At 27.1% G+C, this 26,603-nt stretch overlaps 1 long non-coding RNA gene across 1 annotated transcript; it reads right to left on the reverse strand.

The window, feature by feature from the left end:
• On the reverse strand, positions 1-25,106 carry LOC147812581 (uncharacterized). Its single transcript, XR_015433296.1, has 6 exons — positions 24,661-25,106; positions 23,878-24,067; positions 21,621-21,740; positions 17,276-17,448; positions 4,215-4,332; positions 1-291 (listed from the first exon to the last, which is right to left on the reverse strand). It is a non-coding gene; the product is annotated as an uncharacterized LOC147812581 (long non-coding RNA).
• Between the last annotated feature and the right edge of the window lie 1,497 nt (positions 25,107-26,603).

The following is a 26,603-nucleotide window of genomic DNA, read 5'->3' on the forward strand; positions in this document are numbered from 1 at the left end:
AAAGTTTTAAACAATTTGTTTGCACATAGTTCTAATCTAAAGAACAGCTTTTCCAGTAGCGGCATTCTAAAATTAATAAATGGGCTTTTTTGTCAATTTTTTTGTTAAATAAAACAATTTCTGCAAAACCAATTTGGAATAACTTCTTAAAGTTTTTCCTAAAATCACTTAGAGATGTAACTGTATTGGTTACCCTGAAGGATTGAGCAGGTATCATAGTAGGTATTACTATTTGAGGATAGCCATAAACTGGAACATTGACCATTCCAACCATTCCTTGCCCAACAGCACCTAGAAGGGGAAAAAAATTCCATTCATTCCATTTAGGCTTATCACAAAGAAATTACATTTTGCAAACATTTATAAACTGGTTAATTTAAACCTAGCAGTGAAAGTATGATGGAATTGAGAAACAATGTAGTTATTTAAATAAACAATCTTTATTTTTTTAGATAAAAATTATAATTTAAAATATTATACTAGAATCAGGGTCTGTCAAGACATTTTGTGAAAGGTTCTGTATTTGTAAAATTGTGAAAAATTACTCGTGATTTGTGAATATAAAATAAGTGTTAAGTCACATTCTTTCAACCACGGTCCTGTTTTGTGAATTTGTGCAAATAGGGTTCCGTTATTGCAAAAAACCTTTTCAAGGAGCTTTTAAATTGCAAATGGACACAAGATTATACTCAACACTGTAAAATTATAATTAAAAATATGTAATTTTAAAAAATAAACAGCTATTGCTGCTACTAAATTAGAGATGCAACATACAAATATTAGGTATTTAGCCTATACTGCACAACAAAGAATATTTATTTCGGACAAATAATGGAAACAAAATCACTCACATTTTTAATAATTTCAATGAACACATTTTAAATAACATAACTTAGTTATGTATCACTCTTAATGTGTTACATATTAAGTAAACTTAAACAATTCTTAAATTTACAATAGTTTTTTTTAAAAATTGATATAAGTTAATTTTTATTTACATAATATTTTATCAATAAATTTTATGAATAATATATTGCTCAATTATTTATTTACAGAAAAATATCCTTTAATATCAATAAGAATGTACACATGATGTTTGTAGAAGTAGATATATTTTCTTTGAATACTACATTTTGAATTTAGAAATTTTTTTTTACTTCGAAGAAGTTAAGGGATCTAATATAAATGAAATGAGATCAAATTTAGCCTTAGAATTAAAGCAGAAAAACATGATTAACAAAACACTCAGCATCAGTCAATTTTTCCTGCCCATTTACAATAATACACAAACGTCTTTCGAGTGTCACTTGTGAGGGGTTCGATTAAAAGACAAATTATTTTGTGAAGGGTCCGTTTTTATGAAAAGATATTTTGTGAAGGGTCCATTAACGGACCCAAATTTCTTCTAAACAGACCCCTGAGAATTGAGACAAAATATTCTGACATAATATATTTCAATTTTTGAAATGAACTCTAAGTTTAAATTAATCAGATTCACCAATGTATGATTAGCATCAGTTTCAGCCAGTAGTTTGAAAAACCACGTTATTTTTGTAGTTCACTGCAACTACACAGAATTTACAACTACAACTTGCTACAAATGTAGTTAACTACAACTATTTTTTTTAAAAAATGAACCGACTACAAACTATTTTTGAATTGTAGTGACTACTTTGAGACAAACTTTGCTAGAGAACTTAGTTTACACATATATTCAAAATGGGTGTGAATAAGAAAATGGCTTACATTAAAATACAAGGGAATAATTAAGAAATATTTATTCATGTTCACATGAGCCAGTTTGTTACTCCAAAAAATGTGTTTCGAATTTGATAATATAATCTTAAACTTTTTACGCATTTTTCCATGAGAATGGTCCACATATTATAAAAATGACTTGTTTATTTTTTCTTAAAAAAATATTTATAGATACTTTTTACAGCAATCAAAACAAAAAAAGGGTGCATAGCCAAATCTTTCAACAAAAAATAAGCACCTTTTAAGTACTTTTTAAGCACTAAAAAAATATTTTTAAGCATACATTAACAAAATGCAAAATTATTTTCAAAGAGTTTACATGATCGTGATAAAATAACTAGTTTTTGACAAAGAACTCTTTTCTTGATTATATTAGCCACCATAAAAAGATGGAGAGATTTTTCGGTCCGAAAAATGAGGGTGGAAAATGAAACCTGGAATTGAGAATATCTAGCAAAATGCAGCAGAGTTGCACATGAGAGTGCTAGAATCTCCAAGAACTCAGGTCAGTAGACGAACATGCGGTCTCGCAAGTATTTCATTAAACATGTAAAATGATAGCTGCTTTCATACGCTATTGGACAGACAATAGGACGAAATGGATTGCGGTTGAATAAAATGTGAAAACGTTGAATAGAACAAGGTGAAAACCACGCTTTTGCAAAATACATGCCGAAAATCGACATGGTAAAGAAAAAAATATCTTTTTCAAAAGCACTTTTTAAAAATACTCAAAGAAAAAAGCACTTTTAAGGGCTTTAAAAAAAATGAAAATCGAGATAAGTACATTTAAGCACATTTTAAAAACGCTACACAACATGAAAAATAAAAGCCATTAAAAAATAAAGATTAAAATCACCATTTGCTGAAAAACAATAATTTTTTCTTAGAGCCATTCATATCTCTATATATCATAAACTTTTATTCCTAACTCTATAAAATTTCTTTTTTAAAAATCCCCAATTTGAGCATTTCATTTTAATTCTTTCAAAATTTCAAAAATGAGGAGGACGACGAACAAACTGAAGTAGATCCAACACGGAAGACGTTGGAAGTATTATGCGTCCAATTCTTCCATTGCGGTGTCACATCATTATTTGATTATTTTGTAATTTACAACAAATAATATTTTCATTATAATGTAATAAAAGTAATAATAAAGTACATATTATTTTAAATAATTTTTAACCAAAAATATTTGTTCATATCTGTCCACATTGGAGAAATAAATAACGGAGATTTTACTAGCAACATTTTTTAGGCTGTGAGTAAAATTTTGCCACATGATGCATAATTATGTAAGTCAAAAAGTAAAAATTCAAATTTAGAAATAATATAAGCACTTACATTTAGCGAAGTAAAAAATATGCATACAAATCTTAATCTAAAGAAGATTTTTTAAAACCATTATTTATAATTACTTAAACTATTTTATTTGAACAGCTGACCCAATTCTGGGCTTACGATTGCCAATGTTCAACTCTGTATTCTTGAAATTTTGATCCCAATCCAGAAGACGAGGGAGCTCCTGGATCACTACAGTACTAGCAATAGTATCATCTGTTGAGTAATAAGATAATTATTTTTGCCATCAGTGGATATTTTATCACCAAATTTTTTTTCTTAAATTTCTTGAACAAACACGGAGAAATTTGAGAACATATGGGTTAACAGGAGATCGTAAAATACAGGAGACTTGGCAGGTATGTTTGTTTAATTTTTTAAAGAAGAAATAATTTTTTTTCTTGATAAATTCAAAAATAAAATTGGAAAGATATTAATTGTCCTATGGCATTCTGGTCTCTTGCGTATGAAATATTAGAAAATAATCGTGAACATCGAAAATTTCAATGCCCTTTTAAGTATAAACAAAATATTAAAATTTCTGAATTTTCCTTATTTACCCTTTATTTTCATCAAAAATTATTAGTATCATAAATGAATTGAAAAATTTTAATATTAAGTTAAATTGTTATAAAATGTATAAAAAGGCCTACTTTAATAATTTTTAGTCAAAAAATATTTTCAATTAATAAAACATAGGGAAAAAACTAAGTTCTGATATGTTAAATTCAATTAATTAATCCTGTGGTTACGGTTTGACAGGGTTACGGTCTGGACAACCTAGGGAAATTTGAAGTGCACAAACATTTTAACAAATCGAACAAAATTTTATAAACACTTTTTTTAAAGTCATACAATATGCAAGTTAATGTAACATTACATTTTTACAAGAAACATGCTATAATTATCATTCTTGAAATTGCACTTATTCAAACTCAATTCAACTTGATATAAGCTTTTGTAAGTATAAATTCATGCCTAACAAGTAAGGTAACATAGAGGGCAAAAATACAAGTTTGTTTCATTTTTTTTAAAATAAAATTTTTAAATAAATTTTTTTAGCAACCTTGAAAAGATATTAAAATCAATTTTTATAACAATATTGTTCTTACCACAGGTGGAACATTCTGTGGCACACCAACATAGTTTGGCACAGGTGTATTTGGACTCCAGTTCACACCACAAGTTTCAGAACATATTTTTGGAGAATCCCACTGATGACCACCAGTTCTAAATTTTGAAATAAAATGACAATCTTAAAATATTTTTAATTATAATAACCAAAATATAAGTTTTGGTAAAAGAATTTGCAATTTAATTATCTCCATTAATTATAAATAATTTAATAAAATTTGTACAAAAATATATTTGACATAATATATGCAAGCATTAAGCATAGAAGATTTGGGCATCAGAGGTACACATAAAAAAAAAAAAAATTCTGAGAAATTAAAAAACTAATTTTTTTAATTAATTATTTTCTCACCACATTTAAAACAGTTTAAAAAAAATTTCAATTATTTTATAAAAAAAAAAAACTAAAGAAATATTTTTAATAAAAAAAAAAGATTTCAGATCTAAAGAAAGTGGTCTAGTTTACACAAAGTACAGTGATTCTCTTTCAAATTAATATGTTTTCTAAATCTAAACTTAGGATATTTTTAGTTGATTATAGACACCTACACCGATAATTTTGTAGTCTTATTTCGAAAACAAAATAGAGGTAAAAGTTTTCATTAACAAATTTCAAATGCAAAATAAAATGGTTTAACATATGGACATAACATGTTACAAACATAACATTAGAAAACATAAAATATATTGTAAAACGAAAAAGTTGAAAATCATAAAATGTTACAACTATTCCTCATTTTAAAAATTATCTATCATCAAACATATTATAACTTAAACTTTTATATATTTTTTTCAGCATCAGATATAAAATATTGCTAGATTTATAATAAAAAATATTTTCAGAATTTTATTTTGATTAGACTTGTAACATTTTTCAGGTTTGGCAACTTTTATGAGCAGGGTGGTCACTCAAATTAGATTTCAAATTTCCCTTATTTTTCCAAGTAACTATCTTAAACTTCCAGGTCTGTGTTTCTTTTCTCTTATAAAGTGCAGGATGTGTAAAAAAAGTGTCTATATTACAAAATATTTTATTTAAAAACTTATTTTTTTAACATAGCATCTTGAAAAAAATAATTTATTTTGACAATTTTGCAAGATTTCTTTATTTATTTTTTAATGTTTTGGTACAACATAAATTTTTAGGAAATTAAGACATGGGGAAAAAATACGTTTAACTTGTAGAATATATTGTTTTTATTGAATAAAATTTTTTTAATGTGTTACTTTAACTAGTTTTTGCTCAAAGTGTAACTAGAAAATGGCAAAAAAGAATGACCAATAAGACCTTGGATAGGTATTGTTTAACATATTTTCATTAAGCAAAAAGGAAAACCGTTTCAGGTGATTATATATTAATACATTTTTATAATTATAGTGGCTCCCGAAAGTCTTCGTTCACTTATAACTGTTATTGAAATAGGCAATAAAAATTCATTAATTCAAATGAATATTTCAGACAATAAGATGTATAATCTAATCTTAAGCAAAACTGCATGGAATATTTTAAAAACAAAGAAAAAGTTTACTTTTAAGATATCAATAATGAAATAGCAACAAAAATTAAATGTTTTCCGATTTCAGAATTAAAATTATCATCTGTTGCTTTAATTTTTTCATTTAATTATTTTTCATTTCAGTTTTTATATATTTATTTGCAATTTAGTATCAAATTTGAGACAGCAAAATTATATATTTTTAAAAATTAAAATTATATTTTAATTTTTGCTTCACCGTAATATTTTCTTTTATCTTTTAAAAACGCCTCATGGTCATAATAAAACAATAGTTGATTATTTATCATCATAAGAGGTAAATCAGTAATGAATATTGTTATATTATGTCTGTGAATATTGTTATATTATTAATATATTATGTCCTATTGCAATATGCGATAAAATGTTGTAAATGTGTAATATGCAATAAAATGCTAAAAAGAAGGACCTCATATCAGAGATTAAAATTATAAAATTTGTGGAAAAATTCATAAATTTACAATTGAGTGTTGAAACAGTTTCTGTAAAATTTTATAAAAAATATTCTGCTCGAATTTGTTCAGACAAAAAAAAATTAGTTACATTTATTTACGAACTTATAAAAGCTATTCTAGATGTGAAAGGAAACTCTAATATATTACTAATTAGAATATTTACTAATAGGCAGAGATTTTTTTGAAAGTGTACAATGACTTAATGGCGATAAAGTGATTGTTACTTTTTGATGATTGATTTCTTACAAATTAACTTTTGCTTTGTATTTAAAATATTCCATGCAGTTTTGATAAGAATAGAATATATTTTTTTATTATTAAATATCCATTCTGAAATATTCATTTTAATTAACGAATAGTCTTATTTCATTTAAAGTCATAAGTGTACCAACACTTTTGTGAATCACTGGATTTACATATCAATATAAAGCTGTACTGTAAACTGTATTTTATCTTAACAGTGCATTTTAAAAAATTAATTGATCATATTTTCTTTAAACCAATATCTCAAGTGAAATTTTTAAACAATGTTTTTTTTTGAATTAGCATTATTATTTTAAGAGATTCAGTATCCAAAAATAAACGTCACAAATGTATAATTGTCTAACTTTTTGTTGTTTAATTTATAGAAGAAAAAAGATAAAATTCTTTAAATTTTATTCTTTTTTCTTAAATGAAATTAAAATATTTAAAGAATTCCAATCTAAACACATAGTTTTTTAGTTTAGTATAGTTAATTGTTTTTGTTTTAACAACTAGACTCTCGTACAGTGCAGAAGTAAAACACTAAGTTTCGTTTCCCTTCTTTGTACTAAACACATATGAATAAAAAAAATTATATTTTATGTTTATACATCATTTAATATGTTTCCTATATGTTCCTTAGTCATTGTCAGCTTTTTTAGGAAAAAAGAGGAATAGTTTTGAAACATCATCTCTGGAATGCAAGCAACATTTACGAACTTTCGATATTGTGATAACTATATAATTCGAATTTTTGAATCAAAAAACTAATATTTACCAACAAAACCGTAAAATTTGATATTAATATACAGTTAGTTCTAAAAAAAAACTTTTTCCAAAATAAAAATATACTATAAAAGGTTAAAATGAAATAGAAAAAATTAGCATTAATGCAAGAATTGTAACAATTTGTCGACAAACACTGCTGCTAGTGATGGGGGAAATGTCGTGATTGGTTGGTTTGCTGAAAAAATAATTTACAGATTTCTTTGAATGGGAGTTCAAAAGCTTTCAGAAAAAGAGTGCAATATAAAATCTATTATTATTAAATTATAACCAACTAATTTTTAGAGAATTTAATAAAGTTAAAGATACAAAAACATTTTGACTCATTTTGTCAAAATAGAAAAAAATTACCACTCTCAATTGCAAACAAACTTGAATCATTGTGTGAACAAACCCACGGACAGAATTTAAAAACCGAAGGAAATATTCTAACCTCGTCTTCCACATCCACCATAATCTTTGCCTTTCCTAAATTGCACAGTCCCATAGTCTGCATAGAGATCAAAGGTTTCTACATTTGCTTAGCAACCATGGGAGAATTTTATGTTGTATTCTAGTTTAACAGGGTTATAATGGAGCAAATTTTGATGAAAGCAAAGTAAGTCGATGATATTTTAACTGTTTGGAAACACATATCCGTCTAAAAAATGTGGGTATAATGGATGAAACAATTTTAATTAAGAAAATTAGCAAATAATTTAAATTAGTGAAATTAAAAAAATATATAAGAAAAAATTTCCAGCTTTTCTTTAAAATTTCCAAGTTTTTATCCATATTTCCCTGATTTTTCCAATATAAAAAAAATTCCCTGATAATTCCAGGTTTTCAGGTGGGTGGCCACCCTGTAAATCTCTGAAGGGGTAGGGAATTTTCTCCACATCCCTGTACATTTGGTACAGCAATGCGACTGACCACAGGCCTCTCGATTCCACAGATTTTAATAGCATATATATCACATGTACTCGGTGGTGTCGAGGATCGAGCATCGCCCCCGTCAAGGACTAGAATGGCCCTTAAAACCCCCATTAACCGGGAACTAAGTTTAAATGAAAAAATCTTGGTAAAAAAACATAGAAAAAAATTTGTCGCACTAATGTCAAAATATGAAAAAAGAAATATTTAATTTATCTCTTCTTTTTTTGTTCTTAAAGGTGGGTTTGTTTTTTTAGGGTTTAAGTATTAGCATTGCAAAATTTAGGTCTTAATTTCAATTTTTGAGGAACTTTCTCTTTTCCTTACTTAAATCCTTTTCTTTTTTATTTATATGATCTAAATAATTAAAAACAATTTATTTAACTTCATTACTATAACTATTTAACTATTACTATAACTATTTAAAACTTTCCAAGCATTGTGTCCCTAGGCAAATTTTACTAAAATTCCCTGTTATGTAACATTATTGCCCGATATGAAAAAAAAAAAAAAAAAGGCTATTCAATGCAAGAAAGCCAAAAACTGACAGTTCGGAAAAATAAACCGAACTAACGCTTTAACTATTTTTAAAAGTGCTTCAATTTCACATACACAAAAACTCACTCATAAATAATATTTTGCAAAGAAATAAAGAATTATCATTACTTGCTCTTATGAAAAAAATTATTTTTCTGACATTACAACAAAACTTAAAATTATTATTTATATTTTATGCTATTTTATATTATTTTTCATATTTTATAAATTTATATTATTTTTTACTATGTATGATTTTTATAAATAACTTACTTATTGCAATTAAGATTTTATAATTAAACAATTTCAAGATTACAAATTTAAAGATTCAAAGCCAAATTTAATAAATTTGTAAAAATGTTGTGTGTAAAAACGTCTTTTAATAACAACAAATATTTTAAAACTTCCCACACTAAATTTTATTACGAAAACTAATTATGAGACTTATCTTTTTACCTGTCTTTTGATATGTATATTTTTTTTTCATTAATAAATATTATATACATTAAAGAATCAAGATTAATAAATTTTTCAAAATACTTTTATTCTATTTTTATAATTTATGAAGTTTTTGGAAGGAAAAAAAATTAAATCAGTATTTTAAAATAAAGTAAAAGTCTCTTTCATGCAGTAAGAACATGGAATTTAAAAGTAGACGCATTTCTTAGCAATTATTTCGAAAAAACTTATATAGGGTAAGCGATAATTGCAAAGTAAGAAATTAATAAATAAATGTTAACATAGTTAAGCAAAAATAATCGTTTCTATTTCATGTTGATTGAAGTTGAAAATAATTATTATAATATTAAAATTATTTTTTATAAACTCGTATGGTGAGCGATAATTACAATATAAAAAAAATAGTGAATCAATTTTTACATAATAACAAAAATATACATTTTTTAATTCATGATCTTTGAATAATAATAATTATAAGTATTCGCATATTAGCATCCCACTCTAGAGTAGGATCGAACGTAGGACGCTGTACCCTTCAGGCGAACGCTGTAACCACTACACCACGACTCTTGTTCTAGATTGAGATAATTTAAATTTAAGTAATGTGTTTCTACGTTATGTTCGTTGCATGTCAAGTTGTAGCAAATTTTTACTTTATTCAGTATTTTGGAAATCATTTTTGGGTGCGCTATGGACTGCATTTTTGGAAAAATTATTCATCATAGTTTAGTTATATAAGAATTAAAACTCATATTTCCCTTGTCAATTACTGATAATGAGCCGACTCAATATTATCAACAAGCAAATATTTATAACCAGTTTAATGAAACAAAAATAATTATAAGTATTTAAAAATTTAACATGAATTGTAATGAAAATCTGCAATGTGCAGTTTATTCGAATTCAAGAGAGACGTAAAAGATTATCTTTCGTGGGCTCTCATAGGTTCACCCTTTTTGTTTGAAAAATTTTTAATATTAAATTTACGTTTATAATCCTAAAACATTTACGTAAATATAACTATGCAACAAAAGGTCAATTTTTCGTTAAAATAACAACTTTAAAAAACGGTCGAAAAATGGGTAAAAAGTGCACGTTAAAAAACATATTTTTAGTACGTATTTTTTATTATATATGATTTTCATATAAGATTTTATTATGAAACAATTTCTAGATTATAAAATTCAAGATTCAAAACAAAATGTAATCAATTTTTTTCTGTGTAAAAACGTTTTTTGATAAGAACAATTATTTTAAAACTTCCTACATTAAATTTTATTACGGAAACTAATTGTGATAATTTCTTATTATTTGTCTTTTGATACATATGTTTTTTTTTTCCTTCAGTAATGAAGATATATACTATATTAAAGAAACAAGATTGATACATTTTTCAAAATACTTAAATTTTATTTTTGCTATTTATTGAAGTTTTTGTAAAAAAAAAAAAAAAAAATTTAAATCATTATTTTAAAATAAATGTTTCTTTCATTGCAGAATGAACATGGAATTTAAAAGTAGACAAATTTCTTAGTAATTATTATAATTATTTTTTAAAAACTCCTTTTTAAATAATATCCTTCTTGGGCACTCACACCCTTTTTTTAGAAACATTTTTACCATTAAATTTACGTTTATAATCCCAAAAGAATAACGTAAATATAACTATGCAACGAAGCGTTACTTTTTCCTTAATAAAACGTTTTTAAAAAACGGTCAAAAAATGGATAAAATGTACACGTTAAAGTAACGTATTTTAAGTACATATTTCTAACGAAATATTTAAAGGGAAAATTGATACCGTTAAAATAACGTCCTTTTAACGCATACGTTTTAACCAGGGTTTGAAAAAACCTGGGTATTTTAGAAAAAACCCAACCTGCCTGGGTTTTATTGAAAAAACCCGGGGAAAATTGGGTTTTATTTGAAAAAAAAAACCCGGGGAAAATTGGGTTTTTTCATTTAGTGCTCATAAACTAAAAAAGTTTTACTGTGAAGCGTGTGTGTGTGTTTGAAGTTTTACTGTGTAAATTTTTTTATTTATTAAAAAGTGTTGTATAAGCTTAAAAATAGAAATAAATTCAAAAAATTATTTCAATTTTGTTATATGTATTTTATATTAAGTTTAAATAACGCATTATCACTAATACATATTTGAATCTTCTTTATTGTTAAATACATAACGTTTCACAATTTTTAACTCAAGCATTATAAAATATAAATGCAGTAATATAAAAGGAACAAGTTTATTAATCTTTCTGTTTTCACACACATTTATTTACTATATTTATTATATATATATATATATATATATATATATATATATATATATATATATTTATGTATATGGGCAAATCTCTAGAACCTTTAACCTAGAACCTTAGAACCTCCAAAAAATTTTAAAAAAATATATAGACACACTATTTTAAACCTCCAGGATTGTTTGAAATATTAGAAAATAATCGTGAACATCGAAAATTTCAATGCCCTTTTAAGTATAAACAAAATATTAAAATTTTTGAATTTTCCTTATTTACCCTTTATTTTTCATCAAAAATTATTAGTATCAAAAATGAATTGAAAAATTTTAATATTAAGTTAAATTGTTATAAAATGTATAAAAAGGCCTACTTTAATAATTTTTAGTCAAAAAATATTTTCAATTAATAAAACATAGGGAAAAAACTAAGTTCTGATATGTTAAATTCAATTAATTAATCCTGTGGTTACGGTTTGACAGGGTTACGGTCTGGACAACCTAGGGAATAGATAGAAAACTTTACTCAGATGCAACGCAATGCGATGCACACAACACAGAAAATAAATTGGGCAATGACAAACGTGTGATCAAAATTTTGATTGATTTTAACATTTACTTTTTAGATCTGCGTCAGGTTACGGTCTTGACGTCGTTACTGCTACCTCACCGAATGACAGATTGGGATAAATTCGACTAATTTCTAATTACTGCAAATAAAAATATTCATCTATAATAATGATACAAGCAGTGTTTTCATCTCAGAAAAAAATGGGTGAGAATTTCTCACCCTTTCTCAAAAACAGGGTGTGATTTCAAAAAGTTAAGTGAGATTTCAAAAATTAAAAAAAAAACACAAAGAGACTTGAAAAAAAAAATCATTTCTTTAATTATCATTTGTTTCATTTTTAACATCTTCTAATTTTTAAACCATCGAATATTTCTGCTGCATCATCATATGGAAAATGTTCTACATCTACTTTTTCATCAGCTATTCTCATTAGGTTGCTCAAATGCATATTTGTTTCATTTTGATCGTTTCTACCCACATTTGTTTCGTTTTCATTTGTCCGTTTCGGAGTAGAAGATATTGGCTTTACAAGGTATTTTTCCATCTTACATTAACGAGCAAAAAAATTGAACGTCTTACATGAAGAAACCTTACCTACGGTAAACACGTGGTTGCAGAGAAATGCGTTCTAAAAGAGGTTCCGTGGTTCGGAAGGATGGTGGTCTGTTGTTCTTAAAGGTTCTGAACAATACTGGTAAATAGGGAAGCTAGATAATGGGGCAGGTGTTAAAAATAATAAAAGATCCAGGAAGAAAAGTGAAACGGATTTTATTCTAAATGGCGCAAATGAGAAACTTTTTCAAAATGCGAGAAATTCACGAATTTTGAAATTTGTTTATAGAATGCGCGAATTTCTCGCGGTAATAATTTTTTAATGCAAGATTATAAAAAAATATGCGAGATTCTCGCGCTGTAGTGAAAACACTGATACAAGTTTGTTCTACTTTAAATAAGCTTTTGGAATATCACTAACATAAAACTCGCAGAATTGGATTGTATACCTTTTTTTTCAATTTTCGATGGTTACGGTTTGACGTGCCAAAATTTTGCGATAAACTTTAAGTGTTTACAAATGTCAATATTTACGAAAAATATCATTCAAGAAAATATTATAATACTGCTGATACACTTAATTATGTTTTCAGTGATTTTCAGTTTTTTTTTTTAAACAGAATACATATTAAAAAAAAATAAAAACTATGTTAAACTCTCTAAGCGACACTCCTGAAAAGTCGTCAAACGTAGGATTGAAGTAAGAAATGAAGGTCAAAATCAAGTTACTCGCGATCAAAACTGTACGTATCTTAAAGTTAGTAATGCATAGTTACTCCTGTAATTTTATTAGAATTAATTTTCCCTTATTATGTTATATATTTACAAGAAAAGTTTGAAGACACCATAGGTTAAAGGTTCTAGAGATTTGCCCATATACAGGGTGTCTCAGTTAAGCGTTTCAGAACTTCTAAGAGGGGTAGGGGGCATCCTGACGACTCGAAATCATATAGCAATGTGGGGTCGGAAATGCTTTCCTGAAGCGGTGACGTACACAGACGCACCATAAAGAAAAGAGACCGTAAGTGAAAAATCGCTATAATAATACATTGAAAAAATTATATGGTACATGGGCCAAAGTAAGTGTTCGAAGTTTCTGCCCCCGGCTACAATGCACACCTCACATCTCCGGCGCATGGACATTCGAACATTCTGCAATACTCCAGGCATATCTCGCAGGCAGCTACTGCGATTCTTGCTACCAGCATTATCAGCAGGGGTGTCATAAACCAGTGTTTTCATATGACTCCAGAAGTGAAAACATGATAGGTCGGGTGACCGAGGAGGCCATATAATTTTTTCAATGTATTATTATAGCGATTTTTCACTTACGGTCTCCTTTCTTTATGGTGCTTCTGTGTATGTCACCGCTTCAGGAAAGCATTTCCGACCCCACATTGCTATATGATTTCGAGTCGTCAGGATGCCCCCTACCCCTCTTGAAAGTTCTGAAACGCTTAACTGAGACACCCTGTATATACATATTTATATATATAACCCAATATAAAATTATAATCAGTAAAATCTAAAATTTCATCTGACTTTTGACTTTAATGAAAAACTGAAATAAATATTTAATGGTCTTCCATGTTTTTATAATAATATTAATAGAAAGTGAAATTAAAATTGCATATAATTATAAAGAGTATCAGTTACTTACTCCATTTTTTTTGTCAAATAATTTACCCTAGGAAAATGATTTCATTTTTAGATAAATAATTTTAAAATGTTCTTGTATAGAAAGTTTTAGCTTATTTTTTAAAGCCAGAAAATAAAACTGTTTAAATTTGTTAATGTATCACTTAGTAAAAAAAAAAAGTTACCTTTGAATTTTTTTAAACATATGAATTAATAATAACCTGTTTATTAATATATAAAGCATGCAACTATAATTGAAAAATTTATCTTTTCAGACTATATTAATAAATTTCTATTTGATTTAATTTCATTAAAATATTACTTTTTAAAAAAACCCACTTAAAGTTTTCAATAGTACCTACTATAAAATTAGATTCGAATTCCTTTTACTTTACAAATATTAGAAACTTAATTATATAAATCCTGCAACTCTATTTGACAAACTCATGCTGTACAATAAATTATATAAAATTAAATGTGCAACAATAAGTTTTAATAAAAATGTTTTTTTAAAAAAACCCACTTATTGTTTCAAGTTAGTTTTTTCAAGGTGGGCCCACCCAATAAAACCCAGGCGGGTTTTTTCAAAGTGGGCCCACTTGGCGAACCCTGGTTTTAACGAATGAAGAAATGTTGAAAATCATCACGTGAAATTAACGTAATTTGAACGTATACGTTTTGACGAATGAAGAAATGTTGAAAATCATCACGTGAAATTAACGTAATTTGAACGTATACGTTTTGACGAATGAAGAAATGGTGAAAATCATCACGTGAAATAAACGTAATTTTAACGTAAGCCCAAAACCTTATAACGGACTAACGGATTTTTGACGTTAATTTGCCCTTTCATGCTGAATGGGATTTACATATATATGTACATATACGTTATGAAAAGTGGTTACTCAAATTCGCTGATAGTAATATCGTATTAAAAATATATATATATTTTTAAATCATGCAGAATTTTGTAGCAATAACCATTGAAAAGGCGATCGAGAAACAAAACAGACTTACAATGGAAATTGAGAGCATTAAAAAGTGACGACTCAAATTTGCAATTCAAAATTTTTTAAATATTCTGCTTTTTTGGGGGGGGGAACAAAAATTCATTGCGTTTAGAAGCCTGAGGGCCGCAGGTTGTCAAACTAAGTTTTGTTAAAAAAAACATTGCTAGCAGTACAGAAAAGTTTCTAAATAGTCTCCTGTTCCAGAAAAATAGTTGCTTTTTTAGCCTTTTCAGGCAAAAAGTTGCCATAGTTGTCTCAGACCGAAAATAGTTGCAAATAGTCGCATTTTAGTCTTCTTTCGCAACCCTGTCCACTGTTTGAAAACTACCCTATAATATTTATCGTAACGAATATATGAAAACAAATCAAAATAATTTAGTTAGCCAAGATAAATGCTAATTATAAAAATACAGTGCAACCAATATTTATCGTTTTCAAGCAATTATTCAATTTGGCACTGAGGAGATACAACTGTTTACAGTAAGAAATCATAAAATATTCGAGGGTCAAAATTTTTTGTTACAGGGTGCGTAGCCAGATTTTTCAACGAAAAATAAGCACCTTTTAAGTACTTTTTAAGCAATCAAATATTTTTAATCACATTCCAAAAACAAAAACATAATTAGGATCTGAGCAGTAATAAAAATTATTTTTTTTCTATCGTTTAAAGTTCTTAATTTATAAACATGAAGTCAATAAATTTGGAAACATTTTCAGAAACTTTACATAATGATGATGAAATAACTAGTTTCTGATAAATGCTGCAGAGAAAATTGTGATTGAAAATTGTCATGCAAGCACTTTTTAAAAAACGCTACACACCTTGTGGTTGCTAAGTTTATGTTTTGATGTATGATCTCTGTTTCATAAATCTCATTTAAAATTATTTTCCATAACACCACATGTAAATGATTGAAAAGTTCATATGAAACAAAATTTTGTTACAATTCTCTTATAGCCGTAGCCTTGTAATTTTGAACCCATTTCAGAAGACAAGGGATTGGGAGAAATTTGCCTTCGTGGAGGACTTTTTGATGGAGCAAACCCACATTTGCGTTACATGGAAAGGAAAACCACGAGAACGTCCCACGGTTAGGCTGACTGCAAGGAGACTCTAACCCATGATACCACTGAGAATATTTCATCTCAGCACAGTGGTCGGTGCAAGTCTAGACCGGAATTCGTATCGACCAACCATCGGCGGGATCGAATCTCGTTTCACCTCATTGGAAGGCGAACGCTTTATCCCCTGAGCCATCGTCGCTCTGCATTTACACATTGAAAAATTTATAACTAAAAGCATGCGGAATTTTGTAGCAATAACTGCGAAAAAAAGCAATCAAGAAACAACATAGAATTAATGACATCAAAAAGTAATAACTCAAATGAGCAATTCTAACTTATGGGTTTTTTTTCCTTCAAAAAACAAAAATCATTGTATTTAAAAGCTGTGACGGGACGCAGGTTGTGAACCCATACTTTATATAAATCAGGGTGCAGAGCCAAATGCTTCAACAAGAAATAAGCACCTTTTAAGTACTTCTTAAGCACTAGAAACAATATTTTTAAGCAATATATATATTAACAAAATGCAAATTAATTTTCAAAGACTTTACATGATCATAATAAAATAACTAGTTTCTGACAAAGAACTCTTTTCTTGATTATATTAGCCATTATAAAAGGATCAGGAGATTTTTCAGTTTGATATCAGAGGGTGGAAAATGAAGCCTGAAATTGAGAATACAAAATGTAGCAGAGTTGCACATGAGAGTACAAGAATCTCACCAAACTCAGCCAGTAGACGGATATGCAGACTGGCAAGTATTTCACCAAACCTGTAAAATGATTGGCGCTTTCATACGCTATGGACTGCATAATTATTAGCTAAATTTAAGAAGCATTTTTACAAGCTCGTAAAAATCATAAATTATGTACTTGAAATGAACAACAAATGTTAAATAACAGAGAAAACAAATGTTTAAAATTTATTCTCTCTTTTCCTGCCTCTCTAAAGCAAAAAGGCTTAAAACAGTTTAACGAGGACCGATACAGCACACTCTCGGTCCCTTTGCATTACTCACCCACACACTAACCGCAGCCAGTGATGCTTGACTTCAGTGTTCTATTGGGATCTTGATGATCAGTCAGTTCACTGCGGGACTCTCAGTGCATTTGCAGCTATGCAAAACAATAGCTATGAAGCCCCAACGTTATCACAGCCATTAGGATGAAGTCTATTAAGGCCCATTTAATCCTAAAAATAAAATATATTATTAATAAAATATATAATAAAATAAATATATGTTGTGGGAAACTATCAACAGTTTGAAATTTCTAACTTTTTGGATTGATCAAATAGATCAGTATCATAAGAACTAAATACTGCAACGAGCTTGATTAAAATTTATAAGGTTTATGCCAATATGGCAACAATATACATAAAATGTTCTACAAATGTCACCCAAATGATATGCATGGGTGCCAAATTTGTCGAAATGTTAGGAATTAGCAAAATAATAATGAAAAAAAAATTTTTATATTGAATTCCATGAGTTACAAAAATTTCTAATTTTATTATTCTAAGCTGAAGGTTTCGGTAGCGAATATTATAGAAATAAATAAGTTCTTCCGCGCGTTGCAGGGTGGCCACAGTCTGGAAAATTTTTAAAAGAGGCCCCAATTACTTAATGAGGTTATTGTAAGTTTCAAAGGCTTTAATTTTAGGGATATTTCAGGAATACAATTTGTCAGCTGTAACATAAATTTACAAATATTTTTGGATAACAATTGCTACCAGCTTTTAAATTTTTCTGGAAAGTGGCTACACTTGGAAGGTTTGTCCACCCACCCCCCTTTTCCATGAGATGAAGCATTTAAAATTGAAATGTTTAAATTTCAAATTTACATGCTTTCTGTGAACTGACAGCGAGATTTGTCTATCAGCTAAAAGAAATATCTTTTAGGCTTTGAGAATTTACTTTATTTAGGAATTTTTAGATTTAAATTTTAATAAACAGTACTCCTAAATCATTATCTTATATTATAACAATGGTAAAAGCATACTTAATGTTTATAATAATTATTCTTAATGTTTCTGATAAAAATTACTTTACATGATATTTACTATTCTGGACAATGTATTTGTCAACAAAAAAAAAAAAGTTAAGTTCCGTTTTATGTATAAGACGCATTGCAGTGTAATGATATTGATGTGCATGGTTTTAATTTTTTATGTTGATAGAAGTCAATGAAAACTGCATTTATCTAAAAACAGAGAGCTTTAAATGCAATTTTTTTAATAATATTTATAAATGCAAATAAATTCTAGTGAAGTTTCATTATTATATGTGTCCCAATTTCTGTTTTTTATTGTATGCAGCTTTCTCTTATCTCATAGCATGTGTACCATAATATAAATTATGCAAACATAAAGTTTTATTTTTCCCCTTCAAGTTTATCTACCATATTAAGATCTCGGTACACTAAAAGAATAGTACTCCCATTGGTCTACTAAATTTTAATTGTTTGGTGTGACTTTAAAAACTTATAATATTATAATTTATGCCTGACTAAGTTCTACTAGATAACAGAAAAGTCTGAAAAAGGCTTCCCCGACCCCGGGATGACTATTTCCTCCAATCAGATAGCTTATTATACAGGGTTCCGACTCTTTAAACAAATTAAAAATTAAGCACTTCTAAGGACTTTTTTTGAAAAAATTAAGCACTTTTTTGAAAAAATTAAGGACTTTAAAAATAGTATGATTGTTTATCATCGAATGCCAAAAGTGACAATGCAAATTATTAACCTTTCTAAAAAATCCATAAATAAAAAACAATTTCATTATAATTTAAGAACTAAAACTGATATAATTAACTGCATTAATTAACAGGGCTCGTCAAAGAAGTACCTACCAGGTAAATTTATCAAACCCTGGCCAGGTTTTTTGTAAAACATTTTCAGACTGTTACAAGTTAACGTCATTCAGATTGCAAAAGTTAACGTATGAAACTAAAACGTATTCCATTTTTAATGATTTCATTGAAATTGAATTGTAAAACTAAGAGGAGAAATTAAAATTTGCAATTTTTTTCATGCATATTAAAAAAAAGACTAAATAACGAAATTTGCCAAAAACATTGAAATAATTATTACAAGTTTTTATATTTCGCTACTAGACCAGCAAATGTGTTACATTTACTTTTATGATGAACTTTAACAAAATTATTTCCAACCAAGCCAGTTATTAGGAATTAAATTTTACATAATGTTACTAAAAATTCCGGCAAAAAACATGAAATAATTTTAAAGCAACCAAAAATTGAACAAGAATTAACAACAGTATATTAAGTTGCAATGTTAACTGAATAAAATTATTATTACAATCCAAAGATCTTTCAGTTGAGTAGATTAATATTTTATGTAACAATCTACCTATCCTTAAGAAATAAAAATAATGGCGTAACAATCTAAAACTTAAAAAAAAAAATTACATTGCAACAAAACAAATTATAAATAGTAACAAAACACTTAACTTTCTTGTACGAAGCAAATTATGCTTTCTCATTTAGTACTTGGGGGAAAAAAATCAAAGTATTTTTGAAAAAAAAAAAAAAAAACTTGAGGTTTTTCATTAAAAACCCATTAAACCCCAGGTTTTTGATGAAAAACCTAGGTGGGCTGGGATTTTTCAAGCCTTGTTTTTAATAGATCTGTTTATTTTGTAGTACAATCATGAATTTAAAAATATATTATTCTTTCTATAAATTTATGTTTACTTATTACACATTGAAATATTATACAAATTCGTTTAATTCCTCAAGATTTTAGGAAATAGTTATCGTTATGGATTCTAGTTCAAAAATTTTTCAGATACTTCTTTTCTTAGTGTTTTACTTAATCCCTATAAGCAGACGCGTTACCAGAATTGAATTCTGTGAATTTTGAAGTTTAGTGTGGTTTAGTTCTACTTAGGTACCTTAAAAAGCACTATCTCTTCCATGTGCAGTATCCCCCTTGTCCACACTATTCTTTTCTTTTAGAATGCTTCACTCTGTTCATAGAGTATCATTCTAAGCAAAAGGCAGAATATATTAATGAAATAACCAATATATTAATGACCAGACATGCTTTCTTCCCCTTACACATTAATTTTTGTCTCTCTAAAAAGCTTTACCCTCGATGCATGGTCTAATTCCAAATGATAAAAGAACGACATTTTGCTTTAAAAAATTGTTCCTATGAACTATAGTTATGTTAAAAAAATTAAGGACTTTTAAAAACATTGTCCCAAAATTAAGTACTTTTAAGGGCCCTTATTTTCCAAAATAAAAATTAAGCAGTTTTTAAGGACTTTTAAGGACCGTGGGAACCCTGTTATAGTCACTAACTAGGCTTGTTATAAGAGTGAGAAAAGTATAAAAAAGCTAAAATACACATATCAACTCGTGAAAAAATAATTTAAAAAAAGTATGTAAAACTCATTTTCATAATTTACATACTTATTTAAAGTTATAATTTGTGCACATTAACAGTCTAACAAACCAAAGATTATCATGATTAAATAGGATAACATAGTAAAGTAAAACAAAATAATGCAGAAATATTAAGAAAAATAGACACTAAAGATTTTTTTTTTATTCAGGAACTTTTTTCTAAAGTTTAAAAAGTTTGAAATTTTGTCCAGGGACAAGTCAGATCAATCTCTTGCCTGGCTATAAAAGAAATCAGCTATAAAACTGAAATGTTATGAATATATTACACCAAAGACCATAATAATCTTCAATTAGTAACAATCTTTAATAATTAAGAGTTTAAAAAAAAAAAAAAAGGATGGTAGATTTTGACTTGAAAATATTTTGTATTTCATGCAAATTTTGCACTTAATACACAATAGAATTATTTACTTAATGGACAGAAAACAATTGAGAAAAATATTATAAAAACTTTAAAATGGCGAGCATAAATTATTAAATTGATCATTAATTTTTGTAAAGATTTAAAAATTTTTTAGCTGAAGCAATTTAACAAAAGCAAAAGAAACATTAAATAAATTGTATGTGAAAACTAAAAACTAATCTATAAAAATAAACAGACTTTAGATAAAATACTTTCATCAAAAATAATTTGAATGAAATGCTTATTATTTTACCATACTTAGTCAAAAACTACAATTTAAAAGAAAAACAAAAATTTTAAACATAGAAATGTTTAATAAATATAAATTATTATATCTTCCTCTTACAAAGTAAATATTATGTTTAAAAAAAAAGCCACAAAATATAATTAAACAGCAAAAAAAAAGAAATAATTACACCTGCATAAACAAATATTTCGATGAAAAATGTAGACCTCCAACTTTTTTTTTAACACATAAAAATTAAATAAAATAATTAAATTTATTGCGCCTAGCTAACTGAAAAATACCTTGTTTTCGTACCCTCTTGTCCACGAATACCACAAGGATAAATAGATACAGAACCTCTGTTCATCATCCAGTGCACTTTAAAAAAAAGTCATTTCAAACTATTTAACTGAGAATATGCTCTGAAAGAGAATATAAAAATGTTATAAAATTTCAACTAAACATCCATAGAAAAGTATATAACAATGTTTTCGAGTAAAGACATGACAACTTACTTCATTGAAATGAAGTAAATTTTCATGCCTGGGGAAAAAAATCAAAATTGAAGCAAGGAGGACGAAGTTTATTCACAGTGGAGAAAACGCTAAAGTCAAAGTTGGCACGCATTAGACAATTGACTGTTTTATCCAGATTTAACCACAGTTTTAACACTCATATCAGAAACCTAAAATTTTAGGTAAGAAAATAATTGTTGGCTAATATGAATGTGAAGTAATTATAAATAAATAAACATAGAAAATAACAAGTGATCAACTATGATGTTCAATTGTTCTGACATTAACCCCCCTTTTAGTTTTGATAATCACTGTCGAAAATCATAAGTTTTGGTGAAGAGGATGATTGATTATCAATAATAAATATTGAATAATTATGACTAAGAATTTTCAAAATTGCAATTTATCTAATTTACTGCTAGAAAAATATATAGAAATTGAAAAAAAATTATGAATTTTTTTTCCAGCACAAAGTGCAGTCACTGAAATATACAAAGTATAATAAATAAAGTTATGAAATAAAAAAAATAAAAGTAAATTTTTGTTTCCTCCCCACAGATCTAATAAAATAAGTCAGAGTTTAACAGATGTAACAGTTGCTGCAGTCAAATTTTTAATTTTCACTTCACAGTTCACTCACATTTCAAAATCACAGTTTTTCAAATTTTTACATTTTATGCAGATTCTTAAAATAGAGATATTTAAATAATTTTAAATAAAGACCTGCTTTTACAACAAAAAAAAAGGATCCCAGAAATTTAGAATTATAGGTTCCTAAAGATCTGCAGTTTCATCAAAGCTAGTGAAATCACCGGAGAATTTGGAAATTTATTTTAATAACTGTACTAAATATTGTTATCAACTTGATAAAGCACTTTAACCGATTGATTGAAAAAAATTAATCGATTTATATGAGTAAATGATATAATGATTACATAGCAAAATTATTCCGTAAAATATATATAATTGTGCACTTTACACTATAAAATTTTTTAGATTATTATTGCTAAATAAAATATGCAAGTTATTTTTTTGCATCGAATTATCATTGGATAAACCAACTTAATAATTGTGGGCAAAAAATTTTCAATTCGACTAAAAAGTTCTTCAGATATGACGAAATATAAAACTTAACATCAAGGGGTACAAATTTTGGACAACTCTCTTGACCAAACTATTGGGACATTTTCCACGATTGTGGGTCAGAAATCCTAATTCTTCAGAATACCTTAATCCATCTGATTTTGTACCTTAAAATGTCATCTGCACTAATTAATTGCCATATTTGAGATCACCCTTTCAAACCATTAGGACTGAGTCAGAGAATGTGAAGATCTGATCATTAGATCAAAAATCATCCTGGGTGGTCTGCTTATTTTTTTCATGCTGCATACATAAGCATGAAAAACAAATAATGTGAATTACAAAAAAAAAATTCACAGGTTAAGATTATACAATTATTAGTGACAACTTTAGTTTAATTAAGCTAAGAAATCTGTCTAAATTGTACCATCAATATTCAGACGAATAACAACTAACAACTCAACAATTAGAACAATAATAATTATCTGTAATGTAAACTTAACAGTTATAATATATCGAACATAATAACCTTAAAATATAAATAATACATTAGTCATTAAGAAAGCAAATAAATTATTTTAGATACATTTTTAATATATGATGCATAATATGAATAATAATTATATTAGTAATTATAATGCAAATATTATGCATGATTGAAATAATTATGTAGATGGGTGTTTAATAAAATATCTTCAATGACAAAAAAGAAACTTGTCACTGGTTTTTATAAGTTTTTGCCACATTTCGACAAACAGTTTATTATAATTTTCGACAGGTTTTTGACATATCGTGTCAAAACCAGCTTTTGATGCAAAAACTAAAACCCTGGATAGTAAATGAAATCTCTCCAGGAATTTTTCCATATCACATGAACCTGTCGTGCAAACTGCAATTGCCAATGCATTTAATAGATTTTAAAATCACAATTTAAAAAAAAAAAAAAAAAAGATATACAAACTTGATTGGAGGTTATGAGATATATATCTTTCAAGTTGGTCCTCGTCTGTAATGTGTCCAGTACCTTGTAAACCACTGCCCGGAAGTTGCAAATATTTGGAGATTATTCAGCTACAGATCATGATAGGAAAATCTTCCCATTGCCCAAGAATATATATGTTTCTTTTCTCCTGGGTAACAAACACTTTTTTCTAGAGAAATATCAAACATTAAAACAACTTTTTTTAAAGCATCTTATAATTAAAATCTAATTGTATAGCTGTAATCCTTCAATATTTTACATAAACAATATAAAACCTTTTTTTTAAAAAAAATTATGATCTAAAGAATTATTAAAATATAATGAATTTTAATTAATACAACTAAATATAACAGGTACACAACTCCAAATCACAAATTTAATTCACAACTACTAATAGCATAGAAATTTTTATAATCATATAATGTTAAGTATGAATACTTAAACGAAATTTTAAATATACTGATATTACACCTATATTTTAGAAAAATTCAAAAATGAAAATTATTACATTTTATATCTTTTAAGAAAATCGATATAGAAATGGATAAAATATTTACTAGCATAATAAATGGTTAAACTGAGCTCAAAAATAAATCATGAAATACCTATTGCATTTTAATATATTTCACAATGTAAGCTATATTAAAATTTAATTTAGGCCAAGGGTCAGCAAATTAGTAGATAGAAAGAATAAAAAACAAAAGAAGTAACAAAAATTACAAATTTGCAATGTGAAACCAAAGCAACTAACAGAAAGCTTACTTGTTACTCAAATTAAATGGTTAATTCTATGTAGCTAAACTATAAAAAAGTATTCTTTTAATTTGAGTGTTGTAAAATCACCGGAAAATTAAGACATTTTATTATATTTGAAAATGTAAACAGTTTTAAAACTCAATTTAGACCACCATTGATCATAGTAGTATATAGAAAATAAATAAAACCCAAGAAACAACACACAATTCAAATAGTAGATTTGCAAAGTTAAGCTAAAGAACTAACTTCATCCAATAACAAAAAGTCAATTTGTTACTGAAATAAAATGGTCAATACTATAATAATTAAGCAATAAAAAGAGTGCTTTTTAATTTAAAGATTTCATGAATTGATTCATTATGGCAGCAGTAACTGAGAAATACTAATTGTAAATACATAAAATTGTAAATAAAAACACTTTATTTAAAATAACGGATGTGATATTTACAAAAATAAAATTAATATATCTGCCTGGAAATAAAGACAGAAGTCACGGTGGCTAGTTTCGCTTATTAATGGTGCAAAGGTTAATAATAGATTGCAAAAATTACAGAGTGATTTACGTTGTGTACAGACAGAACGACTATTAAGAACAAATTTAAGATTTCCAATAACAGCGCTTCGCCTAAGCCTATGTTAACCAATCAAATTCAACGATGCGCGTAGAAATTTGCACCTCAGAATTTGAGGGGGTTACGATGTATTTGCATTGGGGAAAAGGTCGCCAGTTCAATGATTGATGATCATAGTATCTTTTTAAAAATTTTGAGTTAACGACTTTGATTTTAATCTTTTTGTTTTGAAAACCCATCCTTCAAGATATGATTATGATGTGCCATAATAAGAGTGTTTTTTTCGTGATTTATTCTCCTTTTGAAATAAAGAGAAATACTTGGAAATTTTTTTTTTTTATGATAGTGGGGGAAAAAAGTGTTTGTATGCTGGTTTTAATGAATTAAATTTCATTTTACCTTATCGCATAAAAACAAATAAAAAAAAAACAGACTAAAATATGTTAATTTTTCGAGTTGAAAATATTTCTTATATGATTAATAATAACATTAAAAATTTTATTTATTAATATTCAAGGATTCTATTTTTTCATTTTTCCTTGAGTGAAATACGAAGAGGTCGAGCTAGATTTATTATTATTATTATTATTTTAAGTTTGTTATGAATTCGAAATCCGAGGATTTAAAACATCCAGAACATGCAGTTTGTTTTGTAAAGAAGTTTTTATTATGAACTTTCAGAATCCTTTAAAAAAAATGACCATTAGAAGTCTCAAATCGGTATTTCAGCGATATCGAGAAAAAGAAATTTTTTTTTGTTAAAATCGAACCATTATAAGAATGAAGTTGATAGAGAAAAATATTAAAACCACTTTGAATACGGTTTAAACTTGGTGTTTTTAATAATTGCTTTGTAACTCTCCATCAGTCCGTAACTCTCCATCAGTCCATCCTTTGTAACTCTCTATCAGTGAACCAAGTTTTGTGGTTTTCAGACCGACCCCCTCAGGCGGCGATTGACAGCGTTTTCTTTCCTTTTTCCTCTCTATTAAATTCACGACTCCCACTACGCAGACTTTTATGACTTCTATTTTTTAAAAGGGTACTAAAAATATACATCGAGGCAGTTTTTACGTAACAACCTATATTTTATAGCATTAAATTCTCGATTTGTTTAGGTTAATGCGATAAAATAAAAAGATATGCTCGTTTATTTTTCTATTCAGCTAATTGACTATAACAATAAGTTGAATTATTTTATTTTATTTTTATATTATAACCGTCGTTGAACAGTCGACCCAATTTTTGGGTTTACGTTTACTAATGTTCAACTACGTAGCGTTGTAATTTTGAACCCAATCCAGAAGACAAGGAAACTCATGGATCAAATATTGGGAGAAATTTGCCTTTGTGAGGACTTTTTGATGGAACCAACCC

The sequence above is a fragment of the Parasteatoda tepidariorum genome, chromosome 4 (genome assembly GCF_982258835.1).
Source record: "Parasteatoda tepidariorum strain Cologne lab strain chromosome 4, Ptep-v5.0, whole genome shotgun sequence".
Classification (NCBI taxonomy): domain Eukaryota; kingdom Metazoa; phylum Arthropoda; class Arachnida; order Araneae; family Theridiidae; genus Parasteatoda; species Parasteatoda tepidariorum.